Source organism: Oncorhynchus masou, chromosome 24 (genome assembly GCF_036934945.1).
Source record: "Oncorhynchus masou masou isolate Uvic2021 chromosome 24, UVic_Omas_1.1, whole genome shotgun sequence".
NCBI classification, from domain to species: domain Eukaryota; kingdom Metazoa; phylum Chordata; class Actinopteri; order Salmoniformes; family Salmonidae; genus Oncorhynchus; species Oncorhynchus masou.
This window is the reverse complement of record NC_088235.1, coordinates 10,693,728-10,712,984: the sequence shown is the minus strand read 5'-3', so window position 1 is coordinate 10,712,984 and position 19,257 is coordinate 10,693,728. Positions and strand designations below refer to the sequence as shown.

Here is a 19,257-nt window from a genome sequence, read left to right as displayed (position 1 = left end):
ATACCAAATACTACATAGTCATTACTATACCTGATAATACATAGAGTCATTACTATAAACCAGATACTACGTAGAGTCATTACTATACAGACACTACGTAGAGTCATTACTATACCGTATACTACATAGAGTCATTACTATAATTCAGATTCTACATAGAGTCATTACTATACAGATACTACATAGAGTCATTACTATAATTCAGATTCTACATAGAGTCATTACTATACCGTATACTACATAGAGTCATTACTATAATTCAGATTCTACATAGAGTCATTACTATACCGTATACTACATAGAGTCATTACTATACCGTATACTACATAGAGTCATTACTATAATTCAGATTCTACATAGAGTCATTACTATACCGTATACTACATAGAGTCATTACTATAATTCAGATTCTACTTAGAGTCATTACTATACAGATATTACATAGAGTCATTACTATAATTCAGATTCTACATAGAGTCATTACTATAAAACCAGACACTACATAGAGTCATTACTATACCGTATACTACATAGAGTCATTACTATAATTCAGATTCTACATAGAGTCATTACTATACCGTATACTACATAGAGTCATTACTATACCGTATTCTACATAGAGTCATTACTATAATTCAGATTCTACATAGAGTCATTACTATACAGTATACTACATAGAGTCATTACTATACCGTATACTACATAGAGTCATTACTATACCGTATACTACATAGAGTCATTACTATAATTCAGATTCTACATAGAGTCATTACTATAAATCAGATACTACATTATTATAGAGTCATTACTATACGTGATACTACATAGAGTCATTACTATAATTCAGATTCTACATAGAGTCATTAGTATAATTCAGATTCTACATAGAGTCATTACTATAAATCAGATACTACATTATTATAGAGTCATTACTATACATGATACTACATAGAGCCATTACTATATACCTAGATACTACATAGAGTCATTACTATAAGTGATACTACATAGAGTCATTACTATAATTCAGATTCTACATAGAGTCATTACTATAAACCAGATACTACATTACTATAGAGTCATTACTATAAACCAGATACTACATAGAGTCATTACTATACCGTATACTACATAGAGTCATTACTATAATTCATATTCTACATAGAGTCATTACTATAAACCAAATACTACCTCTGTGGAAAGGGTTCTGCATGGAACCAAAAAGGGTTCAACCTGAAACCAAAAAGGCTTCTTCAAAGGGTTCTCCTATGAGGACAGCCAAAGAACCCTATGAGGTTGACGATAGCAGCTTCCTTTCTAAGAGTGTCGGCTAGTAGAATGTCATCCAGGTAAGTAAAACAGGTGGCACTCAGCTACAAGACCGGGCTGGCCTGTGCCAAACCACAGATGACCGCTGAGTAGTGTCAGCTCAGGGACATGGGACAACTGTGGTGGCCAGCAGGCTGCACACACAATAGACCCTGTCCCCGACGTGGGGCCCTGGACGTCACTGCTGATCAGTAGCAGCAGTAGGCTTTGATAGGCTGTGTCTCTGTGGTTCATGTGGTTGTGTTGTACAGATGTAGGATCTTAATTTGAGCCAGTTTGCTACAGCAGGAAAATAATCCTTCAGAAACAGGAAATGTGAATTATTATGTAGATTTATAATTAAAGGACATTTTTGTAGGGGTTGATACATCTTTAGTTTGGGCAATTCAAGTTTAAAATATCAAAAGTGGAAATGACAAACGCTCAAATTATGATCCTACATCTGTAGTCTACTCTATTCACACGACACAAAAAACACACACAGTTTACAGCACATCTTTTAAGTTGCTATGTCCATCAGTGTTGTGGAGCTCTGTAGACTACATATTTACAGTCAAATACTTATTGGTATCACTTTAGTAAACTACAAGTGAAAAAGTATAGGACTTTAGTATACGACAAGTGAATAAGTATATGACTATAGTATAGTACTTCAGTATACTACAAGTGAATAAGTATAGGACTTTAGTATACTACAAGTGAATACGTATACTACTTTAGTATACTACAAGTGAATAAGTATACTACTTTAGTATACTACAAGTGAATAAGTATATGACTATAGTGTAGTACTTAAGTATACTACAAGTGAACAAGTATAATACTTGAGTATACTACAAGTGAATAAATATAGTACTTTACTATACTACAAGTGAATAAATATAGTACTTTAGTATACTACAAGTGAATAAGTATATGACTATAGTGTAGTACTTAAGTATACTACAAGTGAACAAGTATAATACTTGAGTATACTACAAGTGAATAAATATAGTACTTTATTATACTACAAGTGAATAAATATAGTACTTTAGTATACTACAAGTGAATAAATATAGTACTTTAGTATACTACAAGTGAATAAGTATAGGACAGGTAAGCACTTACATTTCCAACCAAACCTACAGTACTGTTATAATCTACATGACCCACATGATTACCATCTAATAATCACTTACATATTGTATGCAGAACTTCCTTATGGTGTAGTCCACCAACACAGTGAAGTCTTCCACAGCCACCCGGACATTACCATAGGTCCAACAGCCCTGGTCTGGCCAGTACTGGTAACACTTGTCCTAGTGGTTTGGAAACACAAACAGGGAAGCAATGAGTCAACACAGGACACTCAGGTTTTAATCATAGAGAATGTTCCAATGTCTATACTAGCACGCTAACTTAGTATAAAACAGGGTTGGAATCGGTTCTATTTTAATTCCAGTTCATTCAGAAAGTATAAATAACCTAATTCCAATTTCAATGATACAGTTTCCTTTTGAAAAGCATTGAAGAGAATTGGAATTGGTATGTCTGTGTATTTACTGAATTGACAGGAATATATATATATAATTGACCACAACAACGTATGAAACAAATGATCGATCGGGTGTGCATTTCGAAGTGCTATGCTAGCATGGAGACTGCATGTTTACAGGTCATTCTAAGTGCTATGCTAGCATGGAGACTGCATGTTTACAGGTCATTCTAAGTGCTATGCTAGCATGGAGACTGTATGTTTACAGGTCATTCTAAGTGCTATGCTAGCATGGAGACTGTATGTTTACAGGTCGTTCTAAGTGCTATGCTAGCATGGAGACTGTATGTTTACAGGTCATTCTAAGTGCTATGCTAGCATGGAGACTGCATGTTTACAGGTCATTCTAAGTGCTATGCTAGCATGGAGACTGCATGTTTACAGGTCATTCTAAGTGCTATGCTAGCATGGAGACTGTATGTTTACAGGTCATTCTAAGTGCTATGCTAGCATGGAGACTGCATGTTTACAGGTCATTCTAAGTGCTATGCTAGCATGGAGACTGCATGTTTACAGGTCATTCTAAGTGCTATGCTAGCATGGAGACTGCATGTTTACAGGTCATTCTAAGTGCTATGCTAGCATGGAGACTGCAGGTCATTCTAAGTGCTATGCTAGCATAGAGACTGCATGTCTCGTACGGTGTAGCCTACAATAACAACATCTAGATTGTACACATAGTATAGAAGATAAGACAGTACTGTAGTATTAGATTCTATTAGTTCACACGCGGGGGCAATCTGTCTTGACTTCTTAGCTCCGCCCCTGACTCTTCAACCTATTAGAGTGAGAAGGAAGAGCTCCCCCAGGGCCGGCTCGCCCAACAGGCAGGATTAGGCGGCCATCTATTGCGGCAGATTGTCAAGGGCATCATTTTCCAAGCTAAACCTGACCAAGACCAAGACGCACCCTCCAACAACAGCAGGGTAGCCTAGTGGTTAGAGCGTTGGTTGCAAGTTCAAACCCCCGAGTTGACAAGGTTCAAATCTGTCCTTCTGCCCCTGAACAGGCAGTTAACCACACTGTTCCTACGCCATCATTGAAAATAAGAATTTGTTCTTAAACTGACTCTACCCTGGAGAGAGAGAGAGAGAGAGAGAGAGAGACAGAGAGACAGAGAGAGAGAGAGAGAGAGAGACAGAGAGACAGACAGAGAGAGAGACAGAGAGACAGACAGAGAGAGAGACAGAGACACAGAGAGAGAGACACAGAGAGAGAGACACAGAGAGAGACACAGAGAGAGAGACAGAGAGAGAGACAGAGAGAGACAGAGAGAGAGACAGAGAGAGACAGAGACAGAGACAGAGACAGAGACAGAGAGAGACAGAGACAGAGAGAGACAAAGACAGAGAGAGACAGAGAGAGAGAGAGAGAGAGAGAGAGGGCTAACCTTGCAGAGATCAATAAAAACAGGAAAGAAAGGAGATTAAAATCAGCTTCTGTGCTGCTCGGAATCGATGATTAAATAATGGCTAATAAAGCCCTCTAAGTCTTTATCATAATTAGTCAGCAAACTCTCTTTAAGTGGTTTTAGACTGGCTAATTCTGATTGGCTGGCTGGCAGATTAAGCCCTCACATTCTCTACTGCACTCAGTGTCTTACCAGTCACCTTTAGGATGGTAGCAGTAACATAGGATTAGTGTAGTACTAATATAGGATTAGTGTAGTACTAATATAGGATTAGTGAAGTAGTAATATAGTATTAGTATCAGTGTAGTAGTTTAGCAGTGTAGCAGTAATGTGTAATGAAGACAGTTGCTGTATTTCTAGTGCTGGTATAACATTATAGAGAAACTCAAAGTGAAAGTAACAGAGTTGACACTGAAGAAGCGAGGAAGTCTTGGTGATGCATTCAATACACACATTCAATGCCACCCTCCTATACCTAGTCAAATAAAGGTTAAAAAAATAAACATAAAACCTCACATATTTCTGCCCCAAAAAGAATGAGTATTTCTCTCAACCAGTGGCCTAAGGGCTAATTAGGTGAGCGCTGATGACGCCCTGTGATAACTTACTAGGACTATTCTAGATGTGTAGGGGTATAGGTATAGGAGGGTGGCATTGAATGCATCACCATCCTAAAGGTGACTGGTAAGACACTGAGTGCAGTAGAGAATGTGAGGGCTTAATCTGCCAGCCAGCCAATCAGAATTAGCCAGTCTAAAACCACTTAAAGAGAGTTTGCTGACTAATTATGATAAAGACTTAGAGGGCTTTATTAGCCATTATTTAATCATCGATTCCGAGCAGCACAGAAGCTGATTTTAATCTCCTTTCTTTCCTGTTTTTATTGATCTCTGCAAGGTTAGCTCTCTCTCTCTCTCTCTCCAGGGTAAAGCTCCTTGGGACTGCTCACAGGGGAAAGTACACATGGAGACAGATGACCTCCTCTGTCTAAGGAGAGATTGTGAAGTGGAAATGGATGGCTTGAATTCAGAGGCTTGAGGGCACTCAGACAAGTGAAGCAGCAATGTGTTAGTGTAGCAGTAACATAGGATTAGTGTAGTAGTAACATAGGATTAGTGTAGTAGTAACATAGGATTAGTGTAGTAGTAACATAGGATTAGTGTAGTAGTAATATAGGGTTAGTGTAGTAGTAATATAGGATTAGTGTAGTAGTAATATAGGATTAGTGTAGTAGTAACATAGGATTAGTGTAGTAGTAACATAGGATTAGTGTAGTAGTAACATAGGATTAGTGTAGTAGTAATATAGGGTTAGTGTAGTAGTAATATAGGATTAGTGTAGTAGTAATATAGGATTAGTGTAGTAGTAATATGGTATTAGTGTAGTAGTAATATGGTATTAGTGTAGTAGTAACATAGGATTAGTGTAGTAGTAATATAGGATTAGTGTGGTAGTAATATAGGATGTGTGTGGTAGTAACAAAGGATTAGTGTAGTAGTAACATAGGATTAGTGTAGTAGTAATATAGGATTAGTGTAGTAGTAATATGGTATTAGTGTAGTAGTAATATGGTATTAGTGTAGTAGTAACATAGGATTAGTGTAGTAGTAATATATGATTAGTGTGGTAGTAATATAGGATGTGTGTAGTAGTAACATAGGATTAGTGTAGTAGTAACATAGGATTAGTGTAGTAGTAACATAGGATTAGTGTAGTAGTAACATAGGATTAGTGTAGTAGTAGCATAGGATTAGTGTAGTAGTAACATAGGATTAGTGTAGTAGTAATATAGGATTAGTGTAGTAGTAATATGGTATTAGTGTAGTAGTAACATAGGATTAGTGTAGTAGTAATATAGGATTAGTGTGGTAGTAATATAGGATGTGTGTAGTAGTAACATAGGATTAGTGTAGTAGTAACATAGGATTAGTGTAGTAGTAACATAGGATTAGTGTAGTAGTAGCATAGGATTAGTGTAGTAGTAACATAGGATTAGTGTAGTAGTAACATAGGATTAGTGTAGTAGTAACATAGGATTAGTGTAGTAGTAGCATAGGATTAGTGTAGTAGTAACATAGGATTAGTGTAGTAGTAATATAGGATTAGTGTAGTAGTAATATAGGATTAGTGTAGTAGTAGCATAGGATTAGTGTAGTAGTAACATAGGATTAGTGTAGTAGTAATATAGGATTAGTGTAGTAGTAACATAGGATTAGTGTAGTAGTAATATAGGATTAGTGTGGTAGTAATATAGGATGTGTGTAGTAGTAACATAGGATTAGTGTAGTAGTAACATAGGATTAGTGTAGTAGTAACATAGGATTAGTGTAGTAGTAGCATATGATTAGTGTAGTAGTAACATAGGATTAGTGTAGTAGTAATATAGGATTAGTGTAGTAGTAATATAGGATTAGTGTAGTAGTAATATAGGATTAGTGTAGTAGTAATATAGGATTAGTGTAGTAGTAACATAGGATGTGTGTAGTAGTAATATAGCATTAGTGTCGTAGTAATATAGGATTAGTGTAGTAGTAACATAGGATTAGTGTAGTACTAATATAGGATTAGTGTAGCAGTAATATAGTATTAGTGTAGTAGTAATATAGGATTAGTGTTAGTGTAGCAGTAACATAGGATTTGTGTAGTACTAATATAGGATTAGTGCAGTACTAATATAGGATTAGTGTAGTAGTAATATAGTATTAGTAGCAGTGTAGTAGTGTAGCAGTAATGTGTAATGAAGACAGTTGCTGTATTTCTAGTGCTGGTATAACATTATAGAGAAACTCAAAGTGAAAGTAACAGTGTTGACACTGAAAAAGCGAAGAAGTTTTGTAACCAATCACCTCTTTCCTCTCTTTCAGGTTGGTCAGCATGACAATAGTTGCTGTCTTCTGTTCCCATATCATCCTCCAGAAGTCTGCTACCGTGTCTTGTTTAGGACCTGGAACACAACAGTCCATTACCTCATTAACCCATTCATCTTTGTTGACATTACGGAACCAGCAGCCATATTTAAAAAAAAAAAATGTTTTATTACATTTGGAAAACACACGCGACACTTTAATTTAAATATTTGCTGCAGAACAACATCGATTTATTTACCTTGTGCTGCGATAAATTTGTTATTGTCCGTGTAGCCCTAACAAAAAATAAAAATAAAAACACTGATAATTAATAACATTACAATGAAAACGGGTCTTGTTTCGGTTTGGAATAATAACATGATATATATATATACATATTATCCCAACTTTATTTAGGCCAAAGAAGAACACACATTTAAACAAAAAGCTCGATCCCCAACTCACATGGATATAGGAAGCGTTGATGTAGTCTGAACAGAGGTTTCCATCGAGCTGTGTTAACACCACCCTGGAATGGTCATCTGTTAAAGACACATGGACACGTTAGGGCTGTTCAGACAACAATTCCAGTAGGTAAAACTGGTGTCAAAATGGGTGTAAAGACAATTCCTTGATCTCTATTCTATTCGATCTCTATTCTATTCAATTCCTTGATCTCCATTTTGTATTGTAACACATGTGTAGCACACGCTCCAGCAGGTATACCTCTCTAGTCACCCCCAAAACCAATTCTTTCTTTGGCCGCCTCTCCTTCCAGTTCTCTGCTGCCAATGACTGGAAAGAACTACAAAAAGCACTGAAACTGGAAACACTTATCTCCCTCACTAGCTTTAAGCACCAACTGTCAGAGCAGCTCACAGATTACTGCACCTGTACATAGCCCACCTATATTTTAGCCCAAACAACTACCTCTTTCCCTACTCTATTTAATTTATTTATTTTGCTCCTTTGCACCCCATTATTTTTATTTCTACTTTGCACATTCTTCCATTGCAAATCTACTATTCCAGTGTTTTACTTGTTATATTGTATTTACTTTGCCACCATGGCATTTTTTTGCCTTTACCTCCCTTATCTCATCTCATTTGCTCACATCGTATATCGACTTGTTTATACTGTATTATTGACTGTATGTTTGTTTTACACCATGTGTAACTGTGTTGTTGTATGTGTCGAACTGCTTTGCTTTATCTTGGCCAGGTCGCAATTGTAAATGAGAACTTGTTCTCAACTGGCCAACCTGGTTAAATAAAGCTGTTCTCAACTTGCCTATCTGGTTAAATAAAGCTGTTCTCAACTTGCCTACCTGGTTAAATAAAGCTGTTCTCAACTTGCCTACCTGGTTAAATAAAGCTGTTCTCAACTTGCCTGCCTGGTTAAATAAAGCTGTTCTCAACTAGCCTACCTGGTTAAATAAAGCTGTTCTCAACTTGCCTACCTGGTTAAATAAAGCTGTTCTCAACTTGCCTACCTGGTTAAATAAAGCTGTTCTCAACTTGCCTACCTGGTTAAATAAAGCTGTTCTCAACTAGCCTACCTGGTTAAATAAAGCTGTTCTCAACTTGCCTACCTGGTTAAATAAAGCTGTTCTCAACTTGCCTACCTGGTTAAATAAAGCTGTTCTCAACTTGCCTACCTGGTTAAATAAAGCTGTTCTCAACTTGCCTACCTGGTTAAATAAAGCTGTTGTCAACTTGCCTACCTGGTTAAATAAAGCTGTTCTCAACTTGCCTACCTGGTTAAATAAAGCTGTTCTCAACTTGCCTACCTGGTTAAATAAAGGTATTCTCAACTTGCCTACCTGGTTAAATAAAGCTGTTCTCAACTTGCCTACCTGGTTAAATAAAGCTGTTCTCAACTTGCCTACCTGGTTAAATAAAGCTGTTCTCAACTTGCCTACCTGGTTAAATAAAGCTGTTCTCAACTTGCCTACCTGGTTAAATAAAGCTGTTGTCAACTTGCCTACCTGGTTAAATAAAGCTGTTCTCAACTTGCCTACCTGGTTAAATAAAGCTGTTCTCAACTTCTTGCCTATCTGGTTAAATAAAGCTGTTCTCAACTTGCCTACCTGGTTAAATAAAGCTGTTCTCAACTTGCCTACCTGGTTAAATAAAGCTGTTCTCAACTAGCCTACCTGGTTAAATAAAGGTGTTCTCAACTAGCCTACCTGGTTAAATAAAGCTGTTCTCAACTAGCCTACCTGGTTAAATAAAGCTGTTCTCAACTTGCCTACCTGGTTAAATAAAGCTGTTCTCAACTTGCCTACCTGGTTAAATAAAGCTGTTCTCAACTAGCCTACCTGGTTAAATAAAGGTGTTCTCAACTTGCCTACCTGGTTAAATAAAGCTGTTCTCAACTAGCCTACCTGGTTAAATAAAGGTGTTCTCAACTTGCCTACCTGGTTAAATAAAGCTGTTCTCAACTTGCCTACCTGGTTAAATAAAGCTGTTCTCAACTTGCCTACCTGGTTAAATAAAGCTGTTCTCAACTAGCCTACCTGGTTAAATAAAGGTGTTCTCAACTTGCCTACCTGGTTAAATAAAGCTGTTCTCAACTAGCCTACCTGGTTAAATAAAGGTGTTCTCAACTTGCCTACCTGGTTAAATAAAGGTGAAATAAATAAATAAATGGAATAGATCCTAAAAGTTGGGAGTGAAGATGAACCCATCTCAGCCTGGTCTCAGTTGCTATAAAATGGACTGAGGGTTAATTAAGGAATAGACCAAAGAGGAAGTGAAACCGGTCAAAAGGAAGTGCAGGCAGAACGAGAAGAGTTGACTCTCTGTGAGGATCTGTATCTACTGCTGTGTGAATACATGTCGCTAGGGAACGAGTCTCGCATCACTGACCGATACCAAAATAATTTTTGACTTATGCTCTGCAAATGTGGCTCCACATGACTATCAAGTTGCTCTTTGACACTAGTTAATGATGTAGAGAGAATGAGATGGAGCCCCTCACATGGAAGGATGTTGGGATATCACTAGTTAATGATATAGAGAGAATGAGATGGAGCCCCTCACATGGAAGGATGTTGGGATATCACTAGTTAATGATGTAGAGAGAATGAGATGGAGCCCCTCACATGGACGGATGTTGGGATATCACTAGTTAATGATATAGAGAGAATGAGATGGAGCCCCTCACATAGGAAGGATGTTGGGATATCACTAGTTAATGATATAGAGAGAATGAGATGGAGCCCCTCACATGGAAGGATGTTGGGATATCACTAGTTAATGATATAGATGTAGAGAGAATGAGATGGAGCCACTCACATGGAAGGATGTTGGGATATCACTAGTTAATGATATAGATGTAGAGAGAATGAGATGGAGCCCCTCACATGGAAGGATGTTGGGATATCACTAGTTAATGATATAGATGTAGAGAGAATGAGATGGAGCCCATCACATGAAAGGATGTTGGGACATCACTAGTTAATGATATAGAGAGAATGAGATGGAGCCCCTCACATGGAAGGATGTTGGGATATCTGTTCTTTTCTCTGTTGTCTTCTTTGTTGGCCTCCTGGCATGTCCCCTGGGTATATCCAGACGGCAACGACTGAAAACAAAACAGAACACACCACAGTCAGCCAGTCAGCCAGTCAGTCAGTCCGTCAGCCAGCCAGCCAGCTAGTCCGTCAGCCAGCCAGCCAGTCACATCACATTCAGTCAGTCAGCCAGCCACTCGTACAGTCCGTCAGCCAGCCAGCCAGTCAGCCAGTCCGTCAGCCAGCCAGTCACATCACATTCAGTTAGTCAGCCAGTCAGCCAGTCAGCCAGTCAGCCAGCCAGCCAGCCAGCCAGTCAGCCAGCCAGCCAGCCAGCCAGCCAGCCAGCCAGCCAGTCCGTCTGCCCGCCAGTCACATCACATTCAGTTAGTCAGAAAGCCAGCCAGCCAGCCAGCCAGTCAGTCAGCCAGCCAGTCAGCCAGCCACTCAGTCAGCCAGTCAGCAACACTAGGCTGATCCCAGATCTGTTTGTGACAACGACCGTAGGACGACCACAGCACAAACAGATCTGGGACCAGGCTAAGCTGCACTGTACTGTTTTCCACCTGTTGTATCCTGAGCATGTGGCGAATAAACTTTGAACCTTTAAAAACCTGAACCTGAAGTGGTCCAACAGTTAACATAACATACCGTCCATTGAAAACCTATCAGGTTACCAGGACTACATTGGCCTTGCTTCCAGGCAGAGCATGTGCATTGTATAGTGTAACCAATAGGTCTTTGTTAAGGCAGTCTATCGGCACTTCCTGTACAACCTCTTGTCCATTAACAGTGACTAACGTAAACTTCCTCTACGTGGAAAACCTCCCACAAAGAGTGTATCGTACGGTCCAAAGATCTTGAATCATCCTGAATCATAAACTCAAGGCTGCGTTTGGACGGCCGTAGAAAAAAAAACCTGAATCACGAATCCCCAAATAGAACACAGGGACACTTTATCAACGAGTCATACATGTGTGACAAGATATCAGAACACACAGGGTCCAATACACTGTCTGGGTATCAAGATATCAGAACACACAGGGTCCAATACACTGTCTGGGTATCAAGATATCAGAACACACAGGGTCCAACACAGTGTCTGGGTATCAAGATATCAAAACACACAGGGTCCAACACAGTGGCTGGATATCAACACACAGGGTCCAACACAGTGGCTGGATATCAATATATCAGAACACACAGGGTCCAACACAGTGTCTGGGTATCAAGATATCAGAACACACAGGGTCCAACACAGTGTCTGGGTATCAAGATATCAGAACACACAGGGTCCAACACAGTGTCTGGGTATCAAGATATCAGAACACACAGGGTCCAACACAGTGGCTGGGTATCAAGATATCAGAACACACAGGGTCCAACACAGTGTCTTGGTATCAACACACAGGGTCCAACACAGTGGCTGGGTATCAAGATATCAGAACACACAGGGTCCAACACAGTGTCTGGGTATCAACACACAGGGTCCAACACAGTGGCTGGATATCAAGATATCAGAACACACAGGGTCCAACACAGTGTCTTGGTATCAACACACAGGGTCCAACACAGTGGCTGGGTATCAAGATATCAGAACACACAGGGTCCAACACAGTGTCTTGGTATCAACACACAGGGTCCAACACAGTGGCTGGGTATCAAGATATCAGAACACACAGGGTCCAACACAGTGTCTGGGTATCAACACACAGGGTCCAACACAGTGGCTGGATATCAAGATATCAGAACACACAGGGTCCAACACGGTGTCTTGGTATCAACACACAGGGTCCAACACAGTGGCTGGGTATCAAGATATCAGAACACACAGGGTCCAACACAGTGGCTGGATATCAAGATATCAGAACACACAGGGTCCAACACGGTGTCTTGGTATCAACACACAGGGTCCAACACAGTGGCTGGGTATCAAGATATCAGAACACACAGGGTCCAACACAGTGTCTTGGTATCAACACACAGGGTCCAACACAGTGGCTGGGTATCAAGATATCAGATCACACAGGGTCCAACACAGTGTCTGGGTATCAAGATATCAGAACACACAGGGTCCAACACAGTGGCTGGATATCAAGATATCAGAACACACAGGGTCCAACACAGTGGCTGGATATCAACACACAGGGTCCAACACAGCGGCTGGATATCAACACACAGGGTCCAACACAGTGGCTGGATATCAACACACAGGGTCCAACACAGCAGCTGGATATCAACACACAGGGTCCAACACAGTGGCTGGATATCAACACACAGGGTCCAACACAGTGGCTAGATATCAACACACAGGGTCCAACACAGCGTCTGGATATCAACACACAGGGTCCAACACAGTGGCTAGATATCAACACACAGGGTCCAACACAGCGTCTGGATATCAACACACAGGGTCCAACACAGTGGCTGGATATCAACACACAGGGTCCAACACAGCGTCTGGATATCAACACACAGGGTCCAACACAGTGGCTGGATATCAACACACAGGGTCCAACACAGTGTCTGGATATCAACACACAGGGTCCAACACAGTGTCTGGATATCAACACACAGGGTCCAACACAGTGTCTGGATATCAACACACAGGGTCCAACACAGTGTCTGGATATCAACACACAGGGTCCAACACAGTGTCTGGATATCAACACACAGGGTCCAACACAGTGGCTGGATATCAACACACAGGGTCCAACACAGTGGCTGGATATCAACACACAGGGTCCAACACAGTGGCTGGATATCAACACACAGGGTCCAACACAGTGGCTGGATATCAACACACAGGGTCCAACACAGCGTCTGGATATCAACACACAGGGTCCAACACAGTGGCTGGATATCAACACACAGGGTCCAACACAGTGGCTGGATATCAACACACAGGGTCCAACACAGTGGCTGGATATCAACACACAGGGTCCAACACAGTGGCTGGATATCAACACACAGGGTCCAACACAGTGTCTGGATATCAACACACAGGGTCCAACACAGTGGCTGGATATCAACACACAGGGTCCAACACAGTGTCTGGATATCAACACACAGGGTCCAACACAGCGTCTGGATATCAACACACAGGGTCCAACACAGCGTCTTGATATCAACACACAGGGTCCAACACAGTGGCTGGATATCAACACACAGGGTCCAACACAGTGGCTGGATATCAACACACAGGGTCCAACACAGTGGCTAGATATCAACACACAGGGTCCAACACAGTGGCTAGATATCAACACACAGGGTCCAACACAGTGTCTGGATATCAACACACAGGGTCCAACACAGTGGCTGGATATCAACACACAGGGTCCAACACAGCGTCTGGATATCAACACACAGGGTCCAACACAGCGTCTGGATATCAACACACAGGGTCCAACACAGTGGCTAGATATCAACACACAGGGTCCAACACAGTGGCTAGATATCAACACACAGGGTCCAACACAGTGGCTGGATATCAACACACAGGGTCCAACACAGTGGCTAGATATCAACACACAGGGTCCAACACAGTGGCTGGATATCAACACACAGGGTCCAACACAGTGGCTGGATATCAACACACAGGGTCCAACACAGTGGCTGGATATCCTTACTTGATCAAAATGAAATCCTACAGTACATTCTACCACTCAGCTTCTGATATAAATTCACTGTCCAATACAACATTGTACATTCATCCTACAGTGGTACCCATAAGGACCCTTATGGCAGACAGGCTGTACATTACTGCTGTAGCAGTACTGAGAACATTAGAGGAGAGGGTGACACCAACATTAAACTCCTCCCTGAAGACCCCGTTGTCAGCGTATACTGTAGTAGGACAGCAGTAGTACATTCATCTACTGAGAGGAGCAGAGGACACCTACAATGACCTCCTCTCAGCGTATACTGTAGTAGGACAGCAGTAGTACATTCATCTACTGAGAGGAGCAGAGGAGAGGAAACCTACACTGACCTCCTCTCAGCGTATACTGTAGTAGGACAGCAGTGGTACATTCATCTACTGAGAGGAGCAGAGGAGAGGAGAGGACACCTACACTGACCTCCTCTCAGCGTATACTGTAGTAGGACAGCAGTGGTACATTCATCTACTGAGAGGAGCAGAGGAGAGGAGAGGACACCTACACTGACCTCCTCTCAGCGTATACTGTAGTAGGACAGCAGTGGTACATTCATCTACTGAGAGGAGCAGAGGAGAGGAGAGGACACCTACACTGACCTCCTCTCAGCGTATACTGTAGTAGGACAGCAGTGGTACATTCATCTACTGAGAGTAGCAGAGGAGAGGAGAGGACACCTACACTGACCTCCTCTCAGCGTATACTGTAGTAGGACAGCAGTGGTACATTCATCTACTGAGAGGAGCAGAGGAGAGGAGAGGACACCTACACTGACCTCCTCTCAGCGTATACTGTAGTAGGACAGCAGTGGTACATTCATCTACTGAGAGTAGCAGAGGAGAGGAGAGGACACCTACACTGACCTCCTCTCAGCGTATACTGTAGTAGGACAGCAGTAGTACATTCATCTACTGAGAGGAGCAGAGGAGAGGAGAGGACACCTACACTGACCTCCTCTCAGCGTATACTGTAGTAGGACAGCAGTAGTACATTCATCTACTGAGAGGAGCAGAGGAGAGGAGAGGACACCTACACTGACCTCCTCTCAGCGTATACTGTAGTAGGACAGCAGTGGTACATTCATCTACTGAGGGTAGCAGAGGAGAGGAGAGGACACCTACACTGCCCTCCTCTCAGAGTATACTGTAGTAGGACAGCAGTGGTACATTCATCTACTGAGAGGAGCAGAGGAGAGGAGAGGACACCTACACTGACCTCCTCTCAGCGTATACTGTAGTAGGACAGCAGTAGTACATTCATCTACTGAGAGGAGCAGAGGAGAGGACACCTACACTGACCTCCTCTCAGCGTATACTGTAGTAGGACAGCAGTGGTACATTCATCTACTGAGAGTAGCAGAGGAGAGGAGAGGACACCTACACTGACCTCCTCTCAGCGTATACTGTAGTAGGACAGCAGTAGTACATTCATCTACTGAGAGGAGCAGAGGAGAGGACACCTACACTGACCTCCTCTCAGCGTATACTGTAGTAGGACAGCAGTGGTACATTCATCTACTGAGAGTAGCAGAGGAGAGGAGAGGACACCTACAATGACCTCCTCTCAGCGTATACTGTAGTAGGACAGCAGTGGTACATTCATCTACTGAGAGGAGCAGAGGAGAGGAGAGAGGACACCTACACTGACCTCCTCTCAGCGTATACTGTAGTAGGACAGCAGTGGTACATTCATCTACTGAGAGGAGCAGAGGAGAGGACACCTACACTGACCTCCTCTCAGCGTATACTGTAGTAGGACAGCAGTGGTACATTCATCTACTGAGAGGAGCAGAGGAGAGGACACCTACAATGACCTCCTCTCAGCGTATACTGTAGTAGGACAGCAGTGGTACATTCATCTACTGAGAGTAGCAGAGGAGAGGAGAGGACACCTACACTGACCTCCTCTCAGCGTATACTGTAGTAGGACAGCAGTGGTACATTCATCTACTGAGAGGAGCAGAGGAGAGGAGAGGACACCTACACTGACCTCCTCTCAGCGTATACTGTAGTAGGACAGCAGTGGTACATTCATCTACTGAGGGTAGCAGAGGAGAGGAGAGGACACCTACACTGACCTCCTCTCAGCGTATACTGTAGTAGGACAGCAGTAGTACATTCATCTACTGAGAGGAGCAAAGGAGAGGAGAGGACACCTACACTGACCTCCTCTCAGCGTATACTGTAGTAGGACAGCAGTGGTACATTCATCTACTGAGAGGAGCAGAGGAGAGGAGAGGACACCTACACTGACCTCCTCTCAGCGTATACTGTAGTAGGACAGCAGTGGTACATTCATCTACTGAGGGTAGCAGAGGAGAGGAGAGGACACCTACACTGACCTCCTCTCAGCGTATACTGTAGTAGGACAGCAGTGGTACATTCATCTACTGAGAGGAGCAGAGGAGAGGAGAGGACACCTACACTGACCTCCTCTCAGCGTATACTGTAGTAGGACAGCAGTGGTACATTCATCTACTGAGAGGAGCAAAGGAGAGGAGAGGACACCTACACTGACCTCCTCTCAGCGTATACTGTAGTAGGACAGCAGTGGTACATTCATCTACCGAGAGGAGCAGAGGAGAGGAGAGGACACCTACACTGACCTCCTCTCAGCGTATACTGTAGTAGGACAGCAGTGGTACATTCATCTACTGAGAGGAGCAGAGGAGAGGAGAGGACACCTACACTGACCTCCTCTCTGAAGACCCCATTGTCAGCTTATACTGTAGTAGGACAGCAGTAAGAACAAATTCTTATTTACAATGACGGCCTACCGTGGCCAAACCAGGAAGACGCTGGGCCAATTGTGAAACCGCCCTATTGGACTCCCAATCACGGCCGGTTGTGATACAGCCTGGATTCGAACCAGGGTGTCTGTAGTGACACCTCTAGCACTGAGATGCAGTGCCTTAAACCGCTGTGCCACTCAGGAATCCAAACTCAGAGAGTGGTAGTGGATTAGTCCTTACATTGAACTCCTCTCAGACCAGTAGGAGGAGAAGAGTCCTTACATTGAACTCCTCTCTGACCAGTAGGAGGAGAAGAGTCCTTACATTGAACTCCTCTCTGACCAGTTTGTCTAGAAGTGATTACAGTACTTGGACAGTAGTAGGAGGAGAAGAGTCCTTACATTGAACTCCTCTCTGACCAGTTTGTCTAGAAGTGATTACAGTACTTGGACAGTAGTAGTAGGAGAAGAGTCCTTACATTGAACTCCTCTCGGACCAGTAGGAGGAGAAGAGTCCTTACATTGAACTCCTCTCTGACCAGTTTGTCTATAAGTGATTACAGTACTTGGACAGTAGTAGGAGGAGAAGAGTCCTTACATTGAACTCCTCTCGACCAGGTGTCTATAAGTGATTACAGTACTTGGACAGTAGTAGGAGGAGAAGAGTCCTTACATTGAACTCCTCTCGGACCAGTTTGTCTAGAAGTGATTACAGTACTTGGACAGTAGTAGTAGTAGGTAAAGAGTCCTTACATTGAACTCCTCTCTGACCAGTTTGTCTAGAAGTGATTACAGTACTTGGACAGTAGTAGTAGGAGAAGAGTCCTTACATTGAACTCCTCTCTGACCAGTTTGTCTATAAGTGATTACAGTACTTGGACAGTAGTAGTAGTAGGTAAAGAGTCCTTACATTGAACTCCTCTCTGACCAGTTTGTCTATAAGTGATTACAGTACTTGGACAGTAGTAGTAGTAGGAGGAGAAGAGTCCTTACATTGAACTCCTCTCTGACCAGTTTGTCTATAAGTGATTACAGTACTTGGTCAGTAGTAGTAGTAGGAGAAGAGTCCTTACATTGAACTCCTCTCTGACCAGTTTGTCTAGAAGTGATTACAGTACTTGGACAGTAGTAGTAGTAGGAGGAGAAGAGTCCTTACATTGAACTCCTCTCGGACCAGTTTGTCTAGAAGTGATTACAGTACTTGGTCAGTAGTAGTAGGAGGAGAAGAGTCCTTACATTGAACTCCTCTCTGACCAGTAGGAGGAGAAGAGTCCTTACATTGAACTCCTGACCAGTAGGAGGAGAAGAGTCCTTACATTGAACTCCTCTCTGACCAGTTTGTCTAGAAGTGATTACAGTACTTGGTCAGTAGTAGTAGTAGGAGGAGAAGAGTCCTTACATTGAACTCCTCTCTGACCAGTTTGTCTAGAAGTGATCACAGTACTTGGACAGTAGTAGTAGGAGAAGAGTCCTTACATTGAACTCCTCTCTGACCAGTTTGTCTATAAGTGATTACAGTACTTGGACAGTAGTAGGAGGAGAAGAGTCCTTACATTGAACTCCTCTCTGACCAGTTTGTCTATAAGTGATTACAGTACTTGGTCAGTAGTAGGAGGAGAAGAGTCCTTACATTGAACTCCTCTCTGACCAGTAGGAGGAGAAGTGATTACAGTACTTGGACAGTAGTAGGAGGAGAAGAGTCCTTACATTGAACTCCTCTCTGACCAGTTTGTCTAGAAGTGATTACAGTACTTGGACAGTAGTAGTAGGAGAAGAGTCCTTACATTGAACTCCTCTCTGACCAGTAGGAGGAGAAGAGTCCTTACATTGAACTCCTCTCTGACCAGTAGGAGGAGAAGAGTCCTTACATTGAACTCCTCTCTGACCAGTAGGAGGAGAAGAGTCCTTACATTGAACTCCTCTCTGACCAGTAGTAGGAGAAGAGTCCTTACATTGAACTCCTCTCTGAAGAGTTTGCCATCGTCAGCGGATCGTATCCTGGTCTCCTCCTCCAGGCAGTCGACTGGGATGGGGAAGTAGGTTTTAGAGGCAGAGGGGGATCTGGGGAGCAGCACCACTGTCTGTTGTTCTGTGGACGAGGGAGGGGAGAGAGAGAAGACAGGTTCAGTGTGTTGCTCCAAGTGGTGGTGTGTGTGTGAGAGGGAGAGAGGGAGAGAGGGAGAGAGAGAGAGAGGGAGAGAGAGAGAGAGAGGGAGAGACAGAGACAGAGACAA

At 42.4% G+C, this 19,257-nt stretch overlaps 1 pseudogene; it reads right to left on the bottom strand.

Moving 5' to 3' along the window:
• Window positions 1-19,257, bottom strand: part of LOC135511836 (receptor-type tyrosine-protein phosphatase epsilon-like) — a 112,678-nt pseudogene that overhangs the window by 10,917 nt on the left and 82,504 nt on the right.